Consider the following 24,183-nt stretch of genomic DNA (forward strand, 5'->3'; position numbering starts at 1 on the left):
TAATAATTTTCACATTTTTAAAGTTCTTTCCAATTAGCAATGTTAACTTTTATAATTTAATGAATGGCATTTTAATAAAAAGGCATTAATCTTTAAATATCCAAGTCGAATGTCATCTGCTCCTGAAACCTTTATCTATCCTGCTTCTCTTGCTACCAGGTAATCTCTCACTCTCTTCTATTTCCTGAGTATTTTACATCTTTTATAACATCTACCACATTTGGTTTCAAATCATAGTTTTCTACTTTCAGGCTTGATTATCAGCTGCTAGAGTGGATAAGCCTGTCTTATTTGAACTGGAATCGACCCTCAAAGTCCATGACTCCCAAGTATCCAGCAAACTTCTGAGTTTGTTGACCTGAACATAATGCAAGTCTATAAAAATTTACACTTCTGAAGACTATGCTCCTTAGCAGCTCTCCAATTGAATGTTCAGATATATCATAAGGTCCATTTTGGAAAGTGAGATGATAATATAAATCAGAATGTTCTATCTGTGGTGAAACGTCTGTATTTATTATTGCTCCCACATTTGCTTTCAAAGTTACCAAAGGCACCCTTATTCAACTTGATTAAACCATGGGGCAGTATTTCATAACCCAAAGGCAAGTCTCTTTGATTTTAACCAGGTACTTTCACTTGAAATGAACAAGAATTACTTTTGCAATAATCTAAGTCCATCCCTGACTCTGTGGGAACTATAAATACCTTTGTTTTAAGAGGAAATAGGGAAATGAATGTTTTAAAATTATGTAAGTCTGATTCAGGAAATTGACACTAACAAATGTTTCGAAATATCCAAAGCATTTTTTAAGGTTCCATAAAGAATGTGTTTTGAGAACTAGGTGGCTGAGATTTAAAATAAAAACAACCACCACAATTTTAGCTGTTACTTAGCAATTTCAGGCTTCAATTGTTCCCTTCTAAAGGGCAAGTTAGAAAACCGAAAAAGAAAGTGCTTTTAGAAGAATCATTGAGATAACTGATCCAGTTTCCTTTCTTTCCTCCATTTTACTCCATAAGATTTTAATTGAACCAGGATAAACTTTAAATTGCCCAGGTTTTATTGTGTTCTGTTTTTTCTCTCTCTCTAGAGGAAATTCACTTTTCATTAAAACTTAATTTTTGGTTCAAAAGCACAGCTGCATGCAGCGCTTAGTCAGGAGGAAGCCTGGATGCTTGTCCTTGCACTGTCCCTACCTGAAGGAATTCAGGGAGTACGGGGAAGGAAGAGAAGGATGTTCAGCAGGGAGAGAGCAGACCGAGCTCTCTCCAAGCATCCTCACTCCACAGCCCAAACAGACAGAGCATGTCAGGGGTCAGTGACGAAGCTCAGTCAACAACTCAAGAACTCCAGTCTCATTCTTCAGAAAGTAGGTTTAATTTTTAAATTGGTCTTAGCATTTATTTTCAGTTCCAAAAGCTATGGGAACGTGACAAGTTGGATTACACCAAGCACTGATTCAAAACCAAACCTTGCTTTTTATCCACCAAACCAAACTCTCACCACCACAGCTGAGCCAGATGACTGAAAAATTGTGGCTCAGAAATGTTTTCACAACAAGAAACGTACAATCAGTGGTGTGTTAGAGCAAGCTAATACCAGTCTGCTAGAGCCAATTGTTAAAATCTCAGGATTTCTGGCAAGCCAGTTGTTAAACACAGCTATCATTAAAAGTTAACTTGTATAAACTTAAAAGTAGAATAAATTATACTAAAAACAAAGGTAATAAATACTCAAAACTCATCACTTCCTAATTATTTTACTGTTATCCATGCTTTTGATGTTATTTGTAACTACCGTAACTGGATGGTAGAAAACTATATAATGGTGTGCTATTGCATATCACTTCCCAGCCCTGCTTTCAGTGACTTTCATTGGTAGTATGAAATCAGCCATGGTGAGAGTTATTTACACCAAGGAAATCTGCAAACACTACAACACCTCCTTCCAACAGAGCCATCTTGTTAACCTTTACCTGTATATACTACCTACAATGTTAGTTACCACTGCTTGACAGTAGCTAAGGAATTTGAGCTGGCCCATCTTTTGAGTTAGAATAAAGGCTTGTGAATTGTAAATCATGATAGAAATATAAGGAAGGAAAGTAACTACCTTTATTGTGGCCCTATAATGTACCAGTCATAGCACAAGGTACTATCCAAGCTCTCATTTCATGAGAGGTGTTGTCAAATGTAATACACAGATGAATCAGCCGAGGTTTTGAGCGGTTGAGTAACTACTAAAAAGCATAAGAACAAGAGTCAGGCTTAGGAATGTCTGACAAAAATATATGATCTTTCCACTATGCTACCACATATATTAACATTATCATTATCATAATAAAACCAAAATCAACCACATGTAACTGTCAAATAATTAACAAATATTAATAGGCTCTGATGCATAAAAAGTGACACACACTTAGAGGGATATGGAGAAGGTATAGACAAAGAATTCAGTTTTATTCATATTGGCCAGGTTTGTTCATATTTACTTCAAAATGTACCCACAAAAGGTACCTGAGTGAGAAAAGGAGCCCAAGGAACCACTGGGACCCAAAGATCTGCCTTTCAGAAGGGCCATTCCGAGTATGATACGAATGCTGACCTTGTGCAAAGAATAGTCTTTTAATTCAATACTTACGCTTAATTTACCAAACTTATACACACAACTTAAAATGACCCCTGCCAAGAAAAAAATTATGCAAAAACAAGATTTCTAAAATGTTAGCATCAATTTTCTGAAGTGTTTGGATATTTACTTTATAAAACATTTTTTCTTTTATGCTTTTAAGTTATTTGATCGTGCTGTCCTTTTACCATGGTGTTTTTTTGTTTGTTTGTTTGTTTGTTGTGTTTTTTAAGAAAATTCACCCAGAAGTTCAAAGGATTCCAAACGGTTAACAAACATTTACTTACGGATTATTTTAAAAAATTCTTGTCATCTTGGCTTCCTATAAGCTACCACCTTCTCCCATTGTTCCAGTACATTTCCATCTCCTGTCGTGAGAAGAATGAATCTGATTAGTTATATGTCCCATAAAGTCCATTTCTTCGTTTCTACTACGTTAGTTTTTTCTTTTCTTTACACCCACAACAGAGACAAGTACCGTCGTCTCATCTCTTTTTCCCCAATAACAAAAAGGAAAGAGAGAAAAATAATATAGAAGATTACCCTAAGAGAAAAAAATTTAAAGAGCAGTAATTCCTCTATTGGGGGTTAGGTGGAGACCCTTCAAACACCCCCTCCCCCATTATGTTTTCTGAAAGAGATTTTTGGTCTGTTTCCTAGGAGAGAGCAGTATTAGAGTGACCTACTTTCTCTTTCCATCTCTTCCCCCACCACCTTCCTTCTCAAAAGTGAGTGACTAGCTTGCCTGGGAGAACTGGAGGAAGCACTGGCTTGGTGCTTAGCCACTGCCCTGAGCCAGGCAACAAGGGCCTTCCTGCAGTTCTCTCTAACACTTGGAGGCAGCTAGTTTCTACTCAATAAGCAGGATGATGGCCGCCTGCTTCTCAGAGACCAGCCAGCTCTCTCTGTCCAGCTTCTCTCTAGGAGGACTAAGTCAGGGTCGCTAGGGCTGAATCCACGTTTTAGTTTCAGAGAGGACGTACTGATTCCTCTGAGTTCTCCAATCCTGCTTTATCAGTAATTAAGCTACTAGCTATGCTGATTCATATTTGAATTCTTGTTGTATTTCTCAAATTGTTTAAAACTTATAGGATAGGAAAGATGAATAATCAAGCAACCCAAACCACCACCATCTACCAAAGGACACCACGCAGATAAAAAACCTCGGTCCCAAGCCCTACCACTAACTAGCCATCTGACCTTGTTAAAGTCCATTCACTTTTCCCAGCTTCAATTTCTTCATTTCCAAGATGATCAAATGTCCCCTATTATATTGTGTGGTAGTGAGGATTAAATAAGATGAAAGACATAATCTGCCAAAATCAAGCATGCTTTGATGCAACAAAGGTTTTATCCCAGCATCAGGGATACTCAATGCTTAGTGATCAGAATTGCTACCTTGTCCATATGTCCAATTCACCAAATACTGGAGATTCATATAATTCATGGAATAATAAAATATGCCCAGCAAAGTGCCTTCCTTTTTCCAAAGGGAAGTCATTCAGAATAATATTTTACTTTTGTTTTTTAATTTCATAACACTTTAGGGTCAGCAACCTAGTGATAGGACTTTCTACTTTCTCTCCCTTTGCAGAAGGGCCCCAAATAAAAGCACCCCACTTCTATCAGGTAGAATGCAACTATTGCTTATTTAATAGGAACTGAAGTTAATTTTCATCACCTGAAGCCTCAATGTTAATTCAGAGAGAAGAGGTACGCTGAAGTACCATGAGAGACAGCGTTACCTCAGTTTTCTGAAAAACAGACAGAAACCTAAAGTTACCTAATCATAAGGAGTGAGTGGGGACAGCAGATTGAGAAGGGAGGGGATAAAACAAACATCACATAAGTCCGGAGAGCTTCCCTAGTAACAAAGAAAGAATGTGCCAACATCAATGAAAATAGAAGGGAAGGGCTGAAGAGTCAAAGACTTGTGGATTACACCCAACACTGAGAGGAATAAGCTCTCTGGTTAGCTATGGCTTTATATGCCCAGCCACTGGGGATGGAAGCCTCTTACAAGCATGAGAAATGCAGCAATGTTTGATATAGGTTTAAAATAAATAGATTTAAATCTTATGTGTACTGTTAAACAGCAGTATGATCTTTGCCAAGTAATTTATTCCTCATCAGGCTCAGTTTCCAAGTCTGTAAAATAAGGACAATAATACACACCTTGCAGAGTAGTTATATAATTTAGGAATAATGTATGTACAGTGCCCATCACACAACAGTTTCTTAAATGTGCTTACTAGTGCAACTATGATAGTCTATTAAATTCATGGTCACAAGTGCAATTACGGTATGTCATCCATTAAATTCATACTCTCCCTATGTGCACATTTTGGAGAGAGGTTCAAATCATACCTTTGACAACAATGTAAAACTTTTCTAAGTTGAATGGAGTGTTAAGTAAGAATCCCCACCTTAGTTGATAGCCTTTACTAATACAAACAGAAACCTGTAGCTATGCATTGGTTGGAATTTCTTGTATCAGTACTGAGTTTTGTTTTTCGATGATAAATTCTTGAAAAGAGGGAATGAATCATCTCCATCAGTGCTAATTCTTCTGGTGCACACTGTAATGCAGTGTACTCAGTGAGCATCTGTGAGAGATGAAGGCCACAATGAAAATGGCAAGCTATCTCCAGTACCACATTATAGCTCACCAATGACAGTGTAGATTTGTCAGCTCTGTTTAAAAAAAAAAATAGACCCACCAGGTAAGGCCATACAAATTTTTAAAGAGAGGTGCCAGAACTTTACACTTAAAAAAAGTATTCCTTGACCTCTTCTAAGTCATCTTCCTTGGGACTCATCCAATGATGCTGACTGCTCAGAATAAGTTGAGTACTATTCTTTCACCTCCAGAACCAGTGTACAATGCTCACAAGAAGGTCTGTCTCATTACAGTTCAGTTGCCCCTGATTTTTGAACGAAAACCACTTTATTGGCTATCATGAAAAATATTTTAATAGATTAGTTCAAAGAATCAAAACCATCCTCAAAGATGGTAATTTGCCACCACTATGTTTAGTTATTCAAAAGACTTACAAGCAACCTGAACAACCAACTCTGATGAACTACCCATTGAGCAGAAGACACTGTGCTAAGTGCTGAAGGTGGAGAATGGGTTACAAGATGATTGAGATGAAGTTTATTTAAAAGAATACAGAACAATGGAAGTATCATCAGAATATAAGCAATTAACTCAGCTGATGCACTTAAAGAGAATAATCAGGATGCAGAGTCCTGGCAAGATTGTTAAAAGCCCAGTACTTCCTAATGATGCTTCATATACAATGTTAAGATTCCGCAACAGTCACACAAAAACCTGGCTGAAAAGAATATGCTCCTTTTTGAATGTACACTCTGTCCTCTAGGGAGAGGCCAAGCATGCTCCTCCCAGGTGGAAGGAAACTGGCCAGCATCAAAACCAAGAGCATTCAAACCAAGAGCTAATATGCCACTAGGGCTAGAGAAGTGGGGGAAAGCTCTTGAACCATAGGACATGCTTGTTTTGGATTCTTAGACACTCTCTCAAAAAGCAAGTTCACTTAGAGCAGTAAGGGAGTCCTCTATGGGAGACAGGATCCTGTGGTCATTAAAAGCACGAGCCTTGCATCACACACAACTTGATTCCCCAACTCAGCCCTGAAAATCTTAAGCATGTTGTTTAATCTTTCTAAGCCTTAGTTTCCTTATCTATAGAATGAGAGATAAACTACAACTAGATGTTATATGGGTTAAAAGACATAATGCCTATAAGCAGTTTAATAAAGATCGTGGCAAACAGTAAGTTCTCATTTGATGTTGTGCTACTGGAAAAAAATAACAGTATCTTCATACTTAGGAAGCAAAGCAAGTATCAGTGTGAAGTCAATAAAAAAAAAGTATCCTCATAAGATCAAATATGTCCCAGTGCACTTCACCAGGAGACCACAACAGGGCTTAAAGTTTCACTTATTAATAAAGGGCAAATTGTCTGCTCCTATGTCTGTGCATACATCTTGGGGCAAAGTGGGAGTGACAGCAGTAACAAGAGGCTTGTTGGCCAGTGGCAAATCCAGAAATGTTAACACCAACCACAGAGAATCAAAACTGAATCACTTGCTCAAGATTACTCAGCAGAATGGCAAAAGCCGGGATTCAAACCCAGCAGCCTAGCTTTAGTCCTTGCTCTTAACCACTACCCTACACTTTCTCCTCAGCAATGAGGAAGAGCAATAACTAAAGACTAAGAAACAGGCCAGGTACAGGCCAGAGAACAGCAAGAAACACCAAAGAGTAAAAGGACCCAAACTGCTGATGATTCTAAACTACAATCTATCAACACAGTCATAGCCAGAGAGCCTAAAGGATGGCACTGTGAAAGTGAACTAGTTTTGGAATTCAGCACTTGCTTAAAGAGAACAGTGACCAGAACACACAAAAGCTGAAAAGACCTCACCTAGGTCCTTTATATAGCCACACCATGACTTATAAACATGTGCTTAGAGAACGTATCACATACTCAAAATGCCCTGCGTTGAGAGAAGGCCCCAACAGCATGAGAGCTGCTTACTAAGGTAGTTTCCTGTTACTTTTTCATTGCGTTTCTATAGCACAAAAGAGGAGGAAAAGTTGATCATCAACCAACAGTTGAATTCTCTGTAGGTCAGAAGGAAAGAAAAAAGCAGAAGGGATGAGAAACATGTTCCTAGTTAAGTAGGAGAATGCACAGGGAGGAGAGTAGGGATCAGGAGAAGCCATATTCCTGGCCAGCCTCAGGTGTGGCAGACTCTCAAGTGGTCCCTTTGACATCTGTCTCTTATTCTCCATGCCTGGGGTAATCCCCTCCCCTTGAGTGTGGGTAGGTCCTATGACTTGCTTGTAACCAGCTGCATACGGCAAAAGTGACAGGATATATGTGGTTATGCTACATAAGATTGTAACGTCCATTCTGTTACAAGTTTCTCTCCCTTGCTGGCCTTGAAAAAGCAAGCTGCCATGTTGTGAGCTGCCTATTGAGAGGGCCACAGCTATATTAGGGCAGCCTCCAGCTGACAGCAAGAAACCGAGATCCTTAGTCCAAGAGCCCACAAGATACTGAATTCTACCAACAACATGAGCTTGGAAGTAAATCCTTCCCCAGCCGAGCCTCAGATAAGACAGCAGCCCCAGCTGACACCTTGAATGCAGCCTTGTCAAGTACATAGATAAATCATGTCCAGATTCCAGACCCACAGAAACTGAGAGATAATTTGTATACTGATTAAGCTGCTAAGTTTGTGCTATGTTGTTATATAGCCACAGATAAAAAAAACAGAAAGGAAATGAGGTACACATGCCTGATGCCACATGTCCTTCTGACAGTGGAGGGGGAAGGAAGGGGAAAGCCCAGGGGCCAGGGCCTGGCAGAGTGATTAGCATGTATCCTCCTATTCAACTATCTCTGCCTGAATCCTCAGCTTCCTCCCTTACTACACAGATCGTCTCAACCTGTTCTTGCCATTAGGAGGATATAATAGAACATATTACCAAGGAAATAACAATCTTATAAATGAGATCAGGTTTCCTGGCTGGCCTGCAAAGGCTAGTCAACAGGCTGAACAATGACGCATTTAGAACAGCAAGAGCTATGACTTTATTCATCATAAAATAATTTCAACAAAAGAGTATTTGAAATGTGATGTATCAGACTTAAACACTGTTTAAAAAACATGTTCAAAGAGACAAGTCGGAGACTTTCTGTATTAGTGGTTTTGAGAACTGAATAAAAACTAAAACACCCAAAGGTTCATCTAAATTTTTCTAATATGGGCTCTTGAAAACCAGACATATATATTCTGAAATCTTCTGAGCAAATACCTATAGCTTCTACAAATCAATTCAAGTAAGAATTCTCGAACACAGAACATGCAACTTAGAATAACTCACTGAACCAAAGACCTTTCACCTCAACATGCCATCTTGCCACAAGCAGACACTGGTGAGGAAATCCTACAATCACATCATGTTAAAGCTCATTAATCTTCTAGTCCCAGCCTCTCAGTTGACTGATGCTGATGCACAGACCGAAAGACTTCATGTGACTTGCCCAGGGTCAGTCAGCAGCACAATTTAAGCCTCCTGTTTCTCAGGTTTCTTTATACTCAAGTCTATCAAACTTTAGCTTTAACATGAGAAATAATGAAATCAGTGGTATGAAATATTCTGTGGGGGGAAAAAACAGAAATTAACTTCTCATGATACTATAAAGCTCCTCCTTCTAAAAACTAAGCTTAGTAGCAAGAGGAAAAAATAACACCACATAAAACATTCATATTGAATGTTCAATCCATTTTCAAAAGCAATGCACAGTATTTTCTAAGCAAACTGAGACGCTCCTAAAATAGGCTACCTTTTATTATGAATGATCCACTGCTGCTTTTTTTTTTTTTTTTTAAATGAATTAAGGAAATTAAGTAGGAAAGAAAATCAAACAATGGCTGGCACAGAAACTTGTGCAAGTGTGTCTATTCCATTGCTTTATACACATCTCTATTCCTAAATTCATCAATTCATTCACAGATATTTGTGGGGTATCTATGATCTCAAAGTATTATGGGAGGCTCTCTATATGAAGCCTGTCTAGATATAAGAAAATGATGCTTACTAATATTTTCAGCAGAAGTAACCACATCTAAACAAGTAACCAATGCAGAGAGAGAAATTCCCAGTATATGTTTTGGTGGGCTATTAACAGTACAGACCAGATCTCTCTTTTCTCCTAGAAACTTCCATATTTAAAATAAATAGCAACTTGTTTTTCTATGTAAAGGGGTTAAAACAGCCCCAGGTTACACCCCCTTCCAGAACTCCCATTATGGAACTCTCCCAGCAGCCTAAAAGCAAATGTTTGTTTTTTTAAAAAAAGAAAGTGGCCTTTCATTCAACATTGTCCTTCCTAATCCTTTCCTCAGTACCAAGAATAAATACGTGTTTAAAACAAATCAAAAATAAATAAAGACGTATTTTCTCCCTTGTATCCAGCAGTTTTCTTTCTTCAACATGAACTTAAACCTCTACAGGTATAACCATCACTAGTACATTATTTAACCCTCCCATGTTTTAAATGCATCTGAATGCTTTGACATAATATTACAAAGTAATACCAATATTACTAAAGGTAAAAATAGTACAAACTGTTTATCACATGCTAGGCTCGTTTCTAAATGTTTCACATGTAGGGCCGAGCCCGTGGCGCACTTGGTAGAGTGCTGCACTGGGAGCGCAGCGACGCTCCTGCCGCGGGTTCGGATCCTATATAGGACTGACCGGTGCACTCACTGGCTGAGTGCCGGTCACGAAAAAATGACAAAAAAAATAAATAAATAAAATAAAATAAAAAATAAATGTTTCACATGTACTAATTCCTTTAATCTTGACATGAACACTGTGAAGCATGTTACTATTACTATCCTAGTTTTACAGATGAGGAAACTGAGAGTTACTAAGAAAACAGGCACAGTTATTCATCAAATATCATTGCATGAAATGCATGCAACACACTCATTCTACAAAGTTTCAGTGGGAAACCTCCAATCCCCTGCTTCTGGAGTACATTTGGAGGACTTTCCATTAGCCTAATGGTCCAGTCTTCTCCCACACCTTCTCCCTGGGGGAGCGGGAGTAAATTATATGAACTGTGAGTTTAGGAGAAGGGCTAGCTGCCCACAGATAGAGTGCCTTCCAGATTGCTTCCTCCCACTCTATAACAGGGAAACCACTCAAGCATGAAATACCATAAAACCCACTCAGCCACAGTCCTCCAACCAGTTTTACCTCTAAACCACTAAATGTCTAACTTCCATTGGTCTCTTCATTGGTCCCAAAATTGGGTAAGAAAGGAGGGTGTTATACAACTGTCTACACTCCCAAACTCTAACACAAATAAATGTTAATACCCAACTGGCTAGCAAGATCTTTGTGAAAAAGGTAAATATTCCTTTTACAAAAAAGGAAATCAAAACTCAAAGGCATGTAAGAACATAACCAACCTAGCAGAAGGCATCATGAATGAACCTGCTCCTTTAATTCACTGTCAAGGGCACCTAAAAGAAAAGGTAATTCCTCTACTTTCTTCACATGTTTGACCTGAAAACAGTTTCCTTTCCAAAAAAAATAAAGTGCACATAGGTAAACTTTTCTAATTGTAGTACCCTAATTTAAAGTAGTGGGAAATGAGCAGCAGTCTCACTTTCACAACAGAGGCAAGGTATTTCAATAGTGCACATTATCTTCAGTCTGGCAAAGTCTGTATTTTTATCCACTGCATGATATTTCTACCATAGAAAGTACAGTGACAAAAATACCACCCACAACTCTGTCTTCTAGGAATAAAAATGTCTCCAATTTCTAGACTTATCATTTGTTCTTTCCTATCACCCGCAAAATGCAGTGCTTCTGGTTTTAAAAATACATTTTAAAAGGCTTTCATTCAATAACATTGACTTTTTTTGCTCTAGAGATATTTTAATGCAGATAATTTGTGCTTCATACTTTCCTATTCAAACTGTATTTAACAAGAATAGTTTCTTTGCTGTTATCTGAGCAAAAATTTCAAAATAAAAAAGCCAAATTTCTTCCACAATTAATTCATATGTAAAATTTACTTCTTCATAAATGCATACAGGTGAAGGAATTCAGTCATACAGCACTCTCAGCTATACAGAAAAGAATAATGATAGATATAGTAGCACTTAGCTGCTTTCATCTTTTCAACAACCCTGATATAGGTAGGGCATTTCCATTTTCAGAAGAACCTGAGCTTCAGAGAAGTATGGTGATATACCTGAGTTAACCTACTTCCTAAGTGGCAAGGCTCAACATTAAACACAGATTTTCTGTAGGAGCCAAAGTTTATGCTCCTCTAGGCCACTATGATCCAAGAAGTAATGGGAAAAGCCTCTGAGAGTAAGCAGTGAGCAAAATTTAAGTGGAGAATAGCTGAAAACAAAGACTGACAATGGTACAATGTGATAGGATGTAATGTGATGTGTCAGCTCCATTTATCCATGAGCACAGCCTGGGCTACTAGTAGAAGAGGAGGGAAGAAAGAAAAAATTGGACAACAGAGATGACAAACAGCAGACTGTCTGTGGAGAGAATAAGAGAAGAAGCAATGAAAGAAAGAAGAAACACCAACCAGAATAGAGAAATTATAGGGAGGCACTTGGTTATGGATTACACCTAGACCAGCGGTCAGCAAATGTTTTCTATAAAGGATCAGAGAGTAAAGATTTTAGGCTCTGCAGGGCATGTGGTATCTTTTGCAAATACTCAACTCCACAAAAGTAGCCAGAGATAATACTCAAATGAATGTGCAGGGCTGTGTTGCAATAAAACGGTATTTACAAAAACAGGTCTCAGGCCAGATTTGGCATGCAGGTGTAGCTCACTGACCCCTGGCCTAGATAGCCACCTGGCCTCCACAGGAAACCTGTGACACACTAAAGAGGTAGAGGAAGATGCTACAGTCTACCTAAAAAATTTGGGGCTGTCACAGCCATTCAGCCTGCAACAAGTACCTTGAGGGATCCTATTCCCATATTCTGGGGGCAGGGGGGCCCCCCACATAGCCTTGTGATTAGGAGAGTCCTGTGATATATATTTGTTCAGTATTAGTTTATCCAAAGTTATAAACATTCAGACAACCAATCCATAAAATATTTTCTTGACTATGACTCACAAAACGGTTAAACCCTGTCTTACTATACATTTAACAAGGGTGATATGAGGAAAAATCACCCCAATGTTCCAAAAATAATGAACAGAAGAATATTGTCATGAACGGAGATAACTGAATGAATCCTGATTTCTGTCTCTGACAGTTCCTCTGCCTGGAGGACTCTCTGACTTCCCCCATCCCATTTTTCTACCTAACACTTTACTCCTGATTTAGATGTCAATTTAACCACCTTTTTCTCCAAGAAACTTTTCTCAAACATTCCATATAAGGTCAAAGCACCTGCCATACATTTCCATGACATGGACTTTTTTTTGTTACTCTCAGTTTGCAAATAATTCCTTGTTCAGTGTCTGCTTCCCTGATAGATGACAAACTTCCTGAAAGGTGCCCTGTTCGGTGCCCAGGGACGAGGATGGCAAGAAAAGATTGATTTAATAGAAGGCTTTGGTATTTCAAAATGATACTCTGCACTCAGTCACCAAACATATAGGTGGTAGAGATTAGCAAATAATGACCTTGTAGAAAAGTTTTGGTGCCTTTCTATCCTACACCATGTACGATGTGATAAACCCAATGAAAGAGGCTATGTCCAGTTGCCAATAAGCAAATTACCTCCAAATTTAAGCAGAATAAGATCGGGACACCCATTCTACAGTTTGTTAAAGCAGAAGTGACAAAGGAGTTTCTTCCATACTTTATCACTTACAAAACAGTGAATGCAGTTTCAGTTCATGATAAAATGTTCATGATCCTAGGCCCCAGCATATTCAGAGATATTTAGCGGATAAATTTAAAACAAGTTTCTGCATATTTTCTTTTTGTTTAAGACACCTTTTTTCTAACTTTAATCAAAGTACATTACAAAATTATTCGGTGTTTAAATAAATACAGCAAATATTAACACACATTCACACATTTTTGGAACTGTTTGAACTAAATGGAGAAAAAAAGCAGTTTATAAGATACATATACTATAATCCATTTTTATAAATTAAAAAAGAAAAATTACCAAATGACTATATTCACTCGCCCCCCCCCCCAAGGGGTTGTACCTGATAGAGGGATTAGGGTTAATTTTCTTCCTTTTTATTTATCAATATTTTCTTCATTTTATACAATACACACACACACACACATTCTTATTTTTCTTTTGGTGGCTGTACGGTATGGAGATCCAAACACTTGACCTTGATGTTATCAACACTATGTTCTAACCAGCTGAGCTAATTGGCCTGCCCAATAAACATATGTTTTTGTAAACAGTTTTTTTGAAGTTATTTCAAACAAAAAACTCTGTTGATGAGAAAATACTTCAAAGCTGCTTCAAAGAAACATTATATATGGGGAAAATGTGAAACAGGCAATGCTGTTATTAACACAGCTTTGCTGATGGGAAAAAAAATGTTTTTGACCTTAAATTGCTACAAATATCATGATGATGATGCATTTACCCCGGTGAGCATCAGCAGACAGAAGCAAAATAGTACCACTGCCAGGTATGAATTTCAATTTCTACCTGCATTCTTACTTTTCCCAGAACATAATGTATTTTAAGTTGGCCTAATTTCTCTCTGGTCCTAGACTCTGAGAACTGTGTGCTAGCACTCCTGGTCAATTTTAGTGACCAAAATGCATTAGGGGCTGATAAGAATCTTCAAAAGTGAGATTTCCTCTTTTAAAGGTATTTATATAGGTCATAAAATGGCCACCAGACAATAGGAATAATGAAGTAGTTACTGGAAATTTACTTCTAATGCTTACACTGGACTATTTAAATACAAATAAGTATGTTAAATTTCAATTAATTTGGTTATCTAACAGTGTGCACCTAAATTACAGAGTATCAAATTTCCCATCTTAGGTTGTGCTTTAATCTTACGTTTCTTTTCATAAATATTAACTATTTCGTAAATACTGTCCTGTGTTTAAATAATGCTCCACTGGCCAGTAACAACAGTTACATCTATTATACATGACTTGAAGATATTTTGAAACTCCAAATAGAAATGAGGTTCAAAACGTCTTTACAAATGATTGAAACAGGGCTGGCCAGTTAACTCAGTTGGTTAGAGCAAGTTGTTGATAACAACAACATCCAAGGTTTGATTCCTGTCACCAGCCAGGTGCAAAAAAATAAATAAATAAAACTTAAAATAAAATAGTTAAACAAGCCACACAAAACAAATTCTTCAAGAGATCTGGATTTGTGGTAGCAAAGCTGCCTTTATCCAATAACAATTATAAACTGTGGACAAATATAAAAACCAACTTTTTGAAGGCACTGAAGAACAACCAAATGGAACACAACAAATGGAAATCAAGCAGCAAACCACAGTCTTTTTGGCCTGAGGTGACAGAATATGGACCTGCCAGGCTAAAAATTAAGGAAAAGAGTCGCCAAAAAAGAGGATGTCATAGAGGGTGAAGCCAAAAACTTGCAAATAAACTCCACACTCCTTGGCTAAATCCATAACTACTCATATGCTGGGCAAGATTCCAAGGATCCCAGGGAGAAAATAACAGTTGAAAAGTTTTCCAAAGGTTGCAGATTCCAACAACTGTCAACCTCAAAGAAACCAGCATCTAAAGATCAAGACCTGCCAGGTTACAGGGGCCTGGTAAAGTCCTCAGACTTTCCTTTCAAACCACAGAAGCACCATGGCTTAAGGAATAAAGACCATTTACCCTAACTAGAGGATATTTCCTGGACAATATGGGCAAAATGGAAATAGCAAAGCATAAAAATGAGCCTACATAATATTCACACTGATTCACCATTAATTTAATTGCTTGTTAGAACAAAACTCAACTCTCTTCAGAGGAACATAACAGAATCCCACATTTCTATAATGTAGCATCCATGATGTAGAGTGAGAAAAATGGTAAATGCAACTGCATAGACAAAGATAAATCAGTCCACAGAAACAGACCAGAAGATGAAATTAGAAGACAAGGACTTTAACAATGCTAAATACCTTAAAGAATTTACAGAGAAAGACATAATGAGTAAAGAAATAGGACATTTGAGGAGAAATACAGAAACTGTAAAGGAAAGAAGAAAGGGAGGGAGGGAGAAAGAGAAAGAGAGAGAAAGAGAGAGAAGAGAGAAACAGAGGAGAGAGAGACAGAGAAGAAAGAAAGGGGGGGGAGAGAGAGAGAGAGAGAGAGAGCAAGAAAGTAAGGAAAGAAAAGAACCCAATGGAAATTCTAGAACTGAAAACTACAACATCTAAAACATTTTTGTTTCACAAAAAACACATTGGATTATATTAATAGCAGATTGGACACAATAGTGGAAAAGGACTGGTGAACTTCAAGATATATCAATATAAAGAATCTAGGTTGAATCACAAAAAGAAAAACGATATATATATTTTAAAAAGCCTATTTGACCTGTGGGGCTGTATAAAGAGGTCCAACATACAAGTTAAAGGAGAGTACAGAGAAGAAACATTGGCCAAAATTTTTCAAAATTGAGCAAAACCAGAAATATCCCAAAGCAGGAAACTCAGTTAACCACAAGAAAACCTCACCTAACCACAAAAAACAAAGATGACAATGACAACAAAAATCTTAAAAGTAGTCAGAAAAGAAAAGACACATTACATGTGAGAACAATAATAAAAATGATGGCGGAAATCTCATCAGAAACAGAAGTTCGGATGATGATAAATATCACATTTAGAAGGAAGGAAGTCTGTCAACCTGAATTCTATATACAACAAAAATATCTTTCAAAAATAAATACATTTTCATATATTTCAAACCTTGGAGAATCTGATCCACCCTGCAAGAATTGCTAAAGGAAGCTCTTCAAGCTGCAGAGAAATTATACCAGATGTAAATCTGAATCTACAGAAAAGAATGAGGACTGATGGAAATAATAAATGTGTACGTAAATATGAAAGACTATTTTTCTCTTTCTTTCAAACATATAGCTGCTTAATATAAACTATATTAAAAATTATACTTTTTTGTACAGTTTGTGACATATACAAATATAAAATATATAAAGACAACAGCACAATGGATGGGGGAGGGACAAATGAAACCATATTACTATAGGTTTCTCACTTTTTTTTTTACAATGAAGTGTACAATATTAATACAAAAAAAGATTTTTTATAAAGGATGAATATTGTAATCTCAGAGAAACTACAAAAAGAATAATGCAAGGAGGTATAGCTGAAAACCTAAGAGAAATTAAAATGTGATACTAGAAATTATTCAACATAACAAAAAGAAGGGAAAAAAGGAGATAAAAAATTTTTTTAAAAGTCTGCAGAATGGGAAATTAAAAAATGGTAGCTCTAAGACTAACCATATTGATAATTACAATAAATGTAAATAGAAGGAACATTCTAATTAAAAGGAAGAGATTGTCAGAATACATAAAGAAGCAATACCAAACTATACACTACCTACAACAGAAGCATTTTAAATACAAAGACACAGATAGGTAAAAAGGTGGAAAGTGATATACCAGCATTACCTCAATACAAAATCAGATAAAGATAATAATTAAGAAAAACTACAGACTTACATCACTCATAAAACATAGATACAAAAAATTCTCAGCAAAATACAGTACTGGCATAAGGACAGATGAATAGAACAGCGGACCAGAAGAGAGGTCAAAAATAGATACATGCATAAATGGCCAACTGATCTTTTGGCCAAGGTGCCAAAGTAATTCGATGGGTACAAGGAAAATCTTTTCAACAAATTGAGCAGGAATAAATAGATAGCCATATGGAAAGAAGAATGAACCCTGATCCCCCATCTCACACCATAAATAAAAATTACTTTGAGAGAGGTCATAGAACTAATCACAAAAGCTATCTATAAAGTATTTACAGAAAAACATAGGAAAATGTCTTTGTGACCATGAAGTAGGCAAAGCACAACAGTTAAGAGAAAAAAATTGATAAACTGGACTTCATCAAAATTAAAACTTCTGCTTTCTGAAAGACACAGTTAAGACAATTAAAAAGGCAATCATAAAGTGGAAAATAATCACAAATACATACATCTGACAAAGAACTTGTATACATAAAGGGCTATTATAATTCAATAATAAAAAGCCACACAACCCAATTTTTAAAATAGCAAAAGATTTTACTAGATACTTCACAAAAGAAGACATATGAATAGCCAATAAGTACATGAAAAAATTTTCAACATCATTAGTCACTAAGGAAATCAAAGAAAACTATAACAAAATACCACTTTGCACCCACTAGAATATTAATATTAAAAAGACTGACAAAAGTAAGAGTTGGCAAAGACTTGGAGTATATTGGAGCATCTCATACATTACTGATGGGCATGTTAACTTCTATGACCCATTTGGGAAAATGTTTGACAAGTTTTTACAAAATTAAACATACCCTTACCCAATGAAGTACTTCTAAATATATATCCAGAAGAAATGAAAACGTATGTCCACAAAGAGACTTGTACAATAATGTTCACAGTAGTTATATTCAAAGTAGCCAAAACTGTAGCCCACCCAAATGTCCATAAATAGGGGAATAGATAAATTCATGCAATGGAATATCCCTCTGCAATATAAAGGAACAATTTATTGATATATGCAACAACAAGCATGAATCTCAAAAACATCATTAAGTGGAGCAAAAAAAGCCAGACACATGTAACTATGTATTTGAAGTTCTGGAAGAGGTAAAATTTGATGACAGCATCACATTAGTGTTTGCCTCTGGGGCAGGAAAACTGATTAAAATGGGCACAAAAGAACTTCCTGGGGTGATAGAAGTGTTCTCTATCTTTAGAGAGATGCTAGTTCACTGAATAGTTCACTTCAAATTTGTACATTGTACAGTGTGTAAATCATACCCAAATTTAAAAATATATCACAAAAAAATTTTATTGAATCAGTTCTGGAAGAAATATGGTCTCCCACAGGTCAAAGTGTTTTTCTTCTTAGGGAACCTTAGGGAACCGCTTCTAAAGCCTCAAAAACAGAAGATGTGTGTGTTTAACTTACTCATGCCATTTTTGAAATCAATCAAAGCAAAGGAAAAAGAACTACTGTTTGCTTCCTATCAAAATACTCTTTGAACATTTGTTTCAACCCAAGGAATTAAAAATAATCTGTCCTTTAGGTTTTAGTTTTATTTATCCCATTAACAATATAAAAGTTACTATAACAATACAAAGGGAAAGAGACTCAAAAAGAAAATAAACTATAAAACACAAATCCAAATGTTCTAGCATTTTATACATTCTAAAATATTTTTAAATTCCTACTGTATTCCAGGTAAGATAATAGTCACTAGAGAAATAAAAATGAAAAATTTGTACCCTACTGTTGAAAAGTTCTCATTCTGGTGGAAAAGATGTACATAAATAATTACCTGAAAGTGTAAATAAATGTTTTTGAGTATACATTAGTAAAGACCTCACTTACAGAAAATATATCACTTCTTTTTCCTCTAAAATCATAACACTTAGTATTGATGAATAATATGTAAGAAGAAAATATAATAAATTCAGTTATTCCTTTTGAAGGATACAATAATTTTAAGAAAAATTTATTTCCATATAACTATGTTTCTTATTAACTCAATGAAAATAACCCATACTCCTTTTTTTCTTCTTTTATTTTTCTAATTGACAAATAAAAATTGTATATATGTATCATATATAACATGTTGAAAAACACATATACATTGTGGAATGACTAAATTGAGTTAATTAACATATGCATTACCTAACGTGCTTATTTTTCTGTGGTGAGAACACTTAAAATCTACTCTTTTAGCGATTTTCTTTCTTTTCTGGTGGCTGGCCAGTATAGGAATCCAAACCCTTGACCTTGGTGTTATAACACCATGCTCTAAACAACTGAGCTAACTGGCCAGCCCTCTCTTGGCAATTTTCAAGAATACAACACATTGTTATTAACTGGAGTCAACAGACCTCTTGCCATATTCCTTTGTAAAGAAAATTATCTCACCCACAGCAAATTATAAAGATGGTTTTGGCTCTGCAGACTTCCTATAAAGGTCTGAAGGATCCCCAGGGGTCCCTGCCACACTTTGAGAACTCATCCAATCTACAGTTTTAAATACCATCTCTCCTAGGACAACTCTCAATTAAAAAGATACCTCCAGGCTGGACTTCCAGGCTCAAATAGCCAACTGCCTATTCACTTAGATATTTAACAGGCATCTTAGATATCTATCCTGCTTAGATATCTAGCAGGTAGTTGTCCGTTTTTACTAATAAACACTTGACTCCCTACCTTCCCCACCACCCCAACACTTTCCTCCTGTACTTTCCCCTTCTAAGTCAGTCACTCTAACTTACCAGCTACTTGAATCAAAATCTTTGCAGAAATCCTTGATGCTTCTCTTTCTCTCAAATCCACATCTAACTCATAACCAAATTAGCTCTTCTTTGGGAATATATCCAGAACCCACCACTTCTCATCCCACCACTTCTTCCAAGCCTTCATATCTTGGCCTAGACTTTTGCAATAGCCTCCTAACCATTCTCTATGCATTCTCTTATGCCCCTATAGCATATTTTTACACAGCAACTGCAGGGATTTCTTAAAGCATAAATCAGATCATGTCACTTCTCTGCTTGGTATCCCAAATACTTTCTCAGCTCACTCTGAGCAAAATCCAAAATCCTCACCAGTCCTACAGAGGTCCTATGTGATCTGGCCCTCAACTATGTTTCTGAACTCCTATCTTGTAACTCTTCTGCTTGCTCACTCCTCTCTAGACATACTGTCCCCTTTGCTATCGGTCAAACACATCAAACATGGTCTTGCCACAAGGCCTTTGCAACTGCAGTTTCTTCTGCCTGAAACATGCTCCCCTCAGCTATGCTTGCTCTTGCAGTCATGGCTCAAGCTCGACCACATCAAAGATGCCTCTCTTGACTTCCTCCTGTCTCAAAAAACATCCTCACTGTCACTCTATACCCTTTCCCCACTTTATTTTTTTTCCTAAAACTCATCATTTTCTGGCATATTCATCTGTTCACTGTCTATTCTCCCCACTCCCATACAATAAGGATAAGGATTTTAGTTCAATACTACATCCCCAGCACCTAGAACAGTACCTACTGAGTAGTAAGTAGGTTCTCGGTGCATATTGTTTGAGTAGATGAACAGAGAAATCCTTGTCCAGGTGACATTGGGAGTAGAAAGTAGTGATATGGAGAGGCCAGGATAGCCACAGGCAAACCAATGCTTTGAAGGAGTAGAAACTGTAGATGTGGAAATAGTAACACCACAGTCTTTTCAACAGAGGCTGCTGAAAACAGGGACAACTGGACATCCACATGCAAAAAAATGAATCTAGACACAGACCTTACAACCTTCACAAAAATTGACTCAAAATAAATCACAGATCCAAATGTGAAATGCAAAACTATAAAACCTATATAACATAAAATAAGGAAAAATCTAGATGATCTCAGGTGGCAATGACTTTTTAGATACAACACCAAAGGCATAATCCACAAAAGAAAGAACTGATAAGCTGGACTTCATTAAAATTGAAAAGTTCTGCTCTGTGAAAGATATTATCAAAAGAATGAAAACACATGTTACAGACTAGGAAAAAATATTTTCATAAAACATACTGATAAAGGATGGTTATCCAAAATACACAAAAAATTCTTAAAGTTCAACAATAGGAAAACAACCTGATTAAAAAACGGGCCAAAGACCTTCACAGAAAACCTCACCAAAGAAGATGTATGGACGGCCAAGAAGCATGTGAAGAGATTTCCACATGACATGTCATCAGAGACCTGCAAGTTAAAAGAACAGTGAGATACCACTACACACTTGTCAGATGGCCAAACTCCAGAACAATGACAACACCAGTGCTGCATCCTTCTTTACAGAAGAGACTATATAAAACCAATAATATAATTTAAAAAAAGAAAAAAAACTAAAGAAGAATAATAAAATATAACATCTTTTTAAATGCACCAGTGAGGTGACAATAAGTAAGGAATTCACAGAGGCCAAAACATAGTGAAAGTGAGAATGCTGGAAGGTAGGAAAGCACCAAATTCAGAACGCTGGTCACCTTGGAACTTCCATTATAATGATTTACATGGATCAAGAGAGAGAGAGGAGATAAAACCAGGACCACTCAAGCTGGTGAGTTCTAGTTTTATGCAGGGGGTTCTGAAAAAAAAATTAGAAATAAACTTGCTATACCAAAGGAGAAAACTGCTACCATTTTTACGTGGTGGAAAGTCCCTTGAGAATTCATAACAAACAACTACCGCTCATGCAGTTTTGTAGTTCAAATTCACACTGTGTGTTCCAAAAAACCTCAAGCAGAGAATTTAATTTAAAGATTGCCCAGATTGATAGTGGCTACAAGGCACCTGGCAGAAGCGAATATAAATACTCTCTGAGAAAGTCTACCTTCAATCTAGGCTCCAAGGAATTCACACAGATAGGATTTCCAAGGAATATTAGTTCACAGTCAATAAATCATAAAAAATAAGGAAATAAGACCCCATGAGTGAGAGCTAACAGAAACAGGCAAATGAATCAGATCTGAAAAGACTTCAAATACTGGAATTATCAGCATAAAACAAGTATATTTAATATATTTCAATAAATAAGAGACATTTGAAAAGGAGCAAAATTTTATCTAAAACAATTACCATGCTGACTTGAAAAGGGACCAAAACTAATGATTAAAAATTAAAAACTAAAAGACTCACCTTAATTCATTGAATATATATTTAATAAGCACCTATGTACTAGGTGTTAGACTAGGCTCTGGGGATAAAGCAGTAGGATAGAAAGATAAATTAAAATAAAATTTAGGGCTGGCTGGTTATCTTGGTTGGTATAACACCAAGGTCAGGGGTTCAGGTCCCTATACCAGCCATCCACCAAATAAATAAATAAATAAATAAAATTGGAAAATATAAAAAAGTCCGTCATCAAGGACAGTTGGAACAGCAGGTTAGAAATAGCTAGAAAAAGAATAGGTGGAACAAAAGATAAATCTAAAGAAACTGTACAGAACTGTGCCCATAAAGACAAAGATATCAAAACTATGAAAGAGGGACATGAAAGAGGAAGTGAGAAAGGCTAATATGTCTTATTTAATTTTCAGAAGGAAATAAAGAAAGCAGAATAAAAGTCTGGATGGAGCTGAAGGTCTACACTGGGTAAAAGCAGGGATAATGTGGGAAAAGTAGGTTGAGGACCTCAAATGCCAAGCTAAAGAGTCTGATCTTTATCCTGAAGAGAGTGGTAAATCATCCCTAACAGCTTTAAAGAAGGTAACAGAATTATGAATGTAGCATCAGAAAAACTGACCTATCAGCCAGACCAGAAGCAGAAACACCAAGGGAAAAGGTATTAAAATAGACCAGCCCGAGATAGGACCTCACTAGATGGTTTGAGAATAGTGAAAGGGGACAAAAGTAAACAGACAATAAAGGACATCATAAAGGGGGGAAAAATCAGTGAGACTTGGTGATCCATCTAACATGGACAACAGTGAGTCTAAGACGCTTGAGAGAATCAGTCCAACTTCTCTATCTTCTAAGTTAGGGTACTTCAAAAAGTTCATGGAAAGATTCCTATTATCTTTTAATTCTATTTTCCACAAACCCTTTGAAGTACCCTTGGACCTTTATGAACAGCGTATCACATTTTTCCCTCAGTGGATTTGAAATTGCTTTTCAGATGCTATGGGCTAGCAATTCATTATTATTTTAAAATTCTACTTCAACAAACTACTAAGAAACCAAGTTATCTCAGTTTTTACCACTGAATGCTGGCTCTTGAGAAACTTCTTAATTCCTTAGTTCCTACAGAAAACACAATTTTAATAGAGGAAATCACACCTTTTCTTAGAATTATTTTATGAGAGAGTTGGTGAATATAAAAACATGCAGCGCAAGAAATAAACAGCCAGCTAGAACATAGGTCATATCTCTTTTTTTTTGGTGGCTAGCTGGTATAGAGATCGTAAACCAACAGTTAACTTTTTTAACTGCTGATTAAGGATTCTGAGTGCCAACTGTAAATTATCCAATGCAAATTCTTTAATCAGTTCCTCAGTCTTTGCTGGTTAAAAATATCTTTAGAGAAATTCTTTAGTCAGTCAACTGAATTGTGGAACAGACATTGCTAAAGTTCCTGATTCAGGAGTGGCCTATTCTGTGATTCACCAATATAAATCTTCAATTGAAGAGAGCCCAAAAGAAATGTTTCAAAAGAGTCTAGAAATAGATAACGAAGATTTCACAGACTGTCAGGCTGAATTCCATGCACCACATCACTCTGATGGAAAGTATATCCTCCTACTGGGTAATCTACATCAACTAGAATATAGAAAGTAGTCTCCTCTCCTAGAGCCATTAAGAGGTTATACTTTCAGGCCGCCCAGTCACCTCAGTTGATTAGAACACGGTGTTATAACACCAAAGTCAAAGAGTTTGGATCCCCATACTGGCCAGCCACCAAAAAAATAAATAAATAAAAACAAGAGGTTATACTTTCCACTTCTCACAAACCTCATCACTAGAAAGTTACTTTCTAGCACCAATGCTTGTGAGGCTATTACTCCCTCATCTCTCCTAACCCTAGGGTGTCTGAGGCACTTCTATGGAAACCAGTGTCCTAAAGGTAGGACGAAAGGTGGGAACTGGAGGGCCTATAGTATGTACCAAACCCAAAGATTGAATAACTTCAGGAGAACTACAGGTGTAATGGAAAATTGGAAGTAAAACTCCGGGAACATCTATTTTCCATGTGTTTTTCATCCTCCCATAGGATCCACATGCCACTGTGATTTTCACAGTTTTA

At 36.7% G+C, this 24,183-nt stretch overlaps 1 protein-coding gene across 7 annotated transcripts in view; it reads right to left on the reverse strand.

The window, feature by feature from the left end:
* SGMS1 (sphingomyelin synthase 1) overlaps positions 1-24,183 on the reverse strand; it is a 282,944-nt gene that overhangs the window by 103,643 nt on the left and 155,118 nt on the right. For 6 of the 7 annotated variants that reach the window (XM_063102278.1, XM_063102273.1, XM_063102275.1 and 3 more), the window contains one exon: positions 2,923-3,003. The gene's annotated coding sequence lies outside the window, so the exon portion shown is untranslated. Of the gene's footprint in view, positions 1-2,922; positions 3,004-21,077; positions 21,144-24,183 lie in introns of all 7 variants that reach the window. The other variant, XM_063102276.1, reaches the window with a different exon arrangement.

This window comes from Cynocephalus volans, chromosome 7 (genome assembly GCF_027409185.1).
Source record: "Cynocephalus volans isolate mCynVol1 chromosome 7, mCynVol1.pri, whole genome shotgun sequence".
NCBI classification, from domain to species: Eukaryota; Metazoa; Chordata; class Mammalia; order Dermoptera; family Cynocephalidae; genus Cynocephalus; species Cynocephalus volans.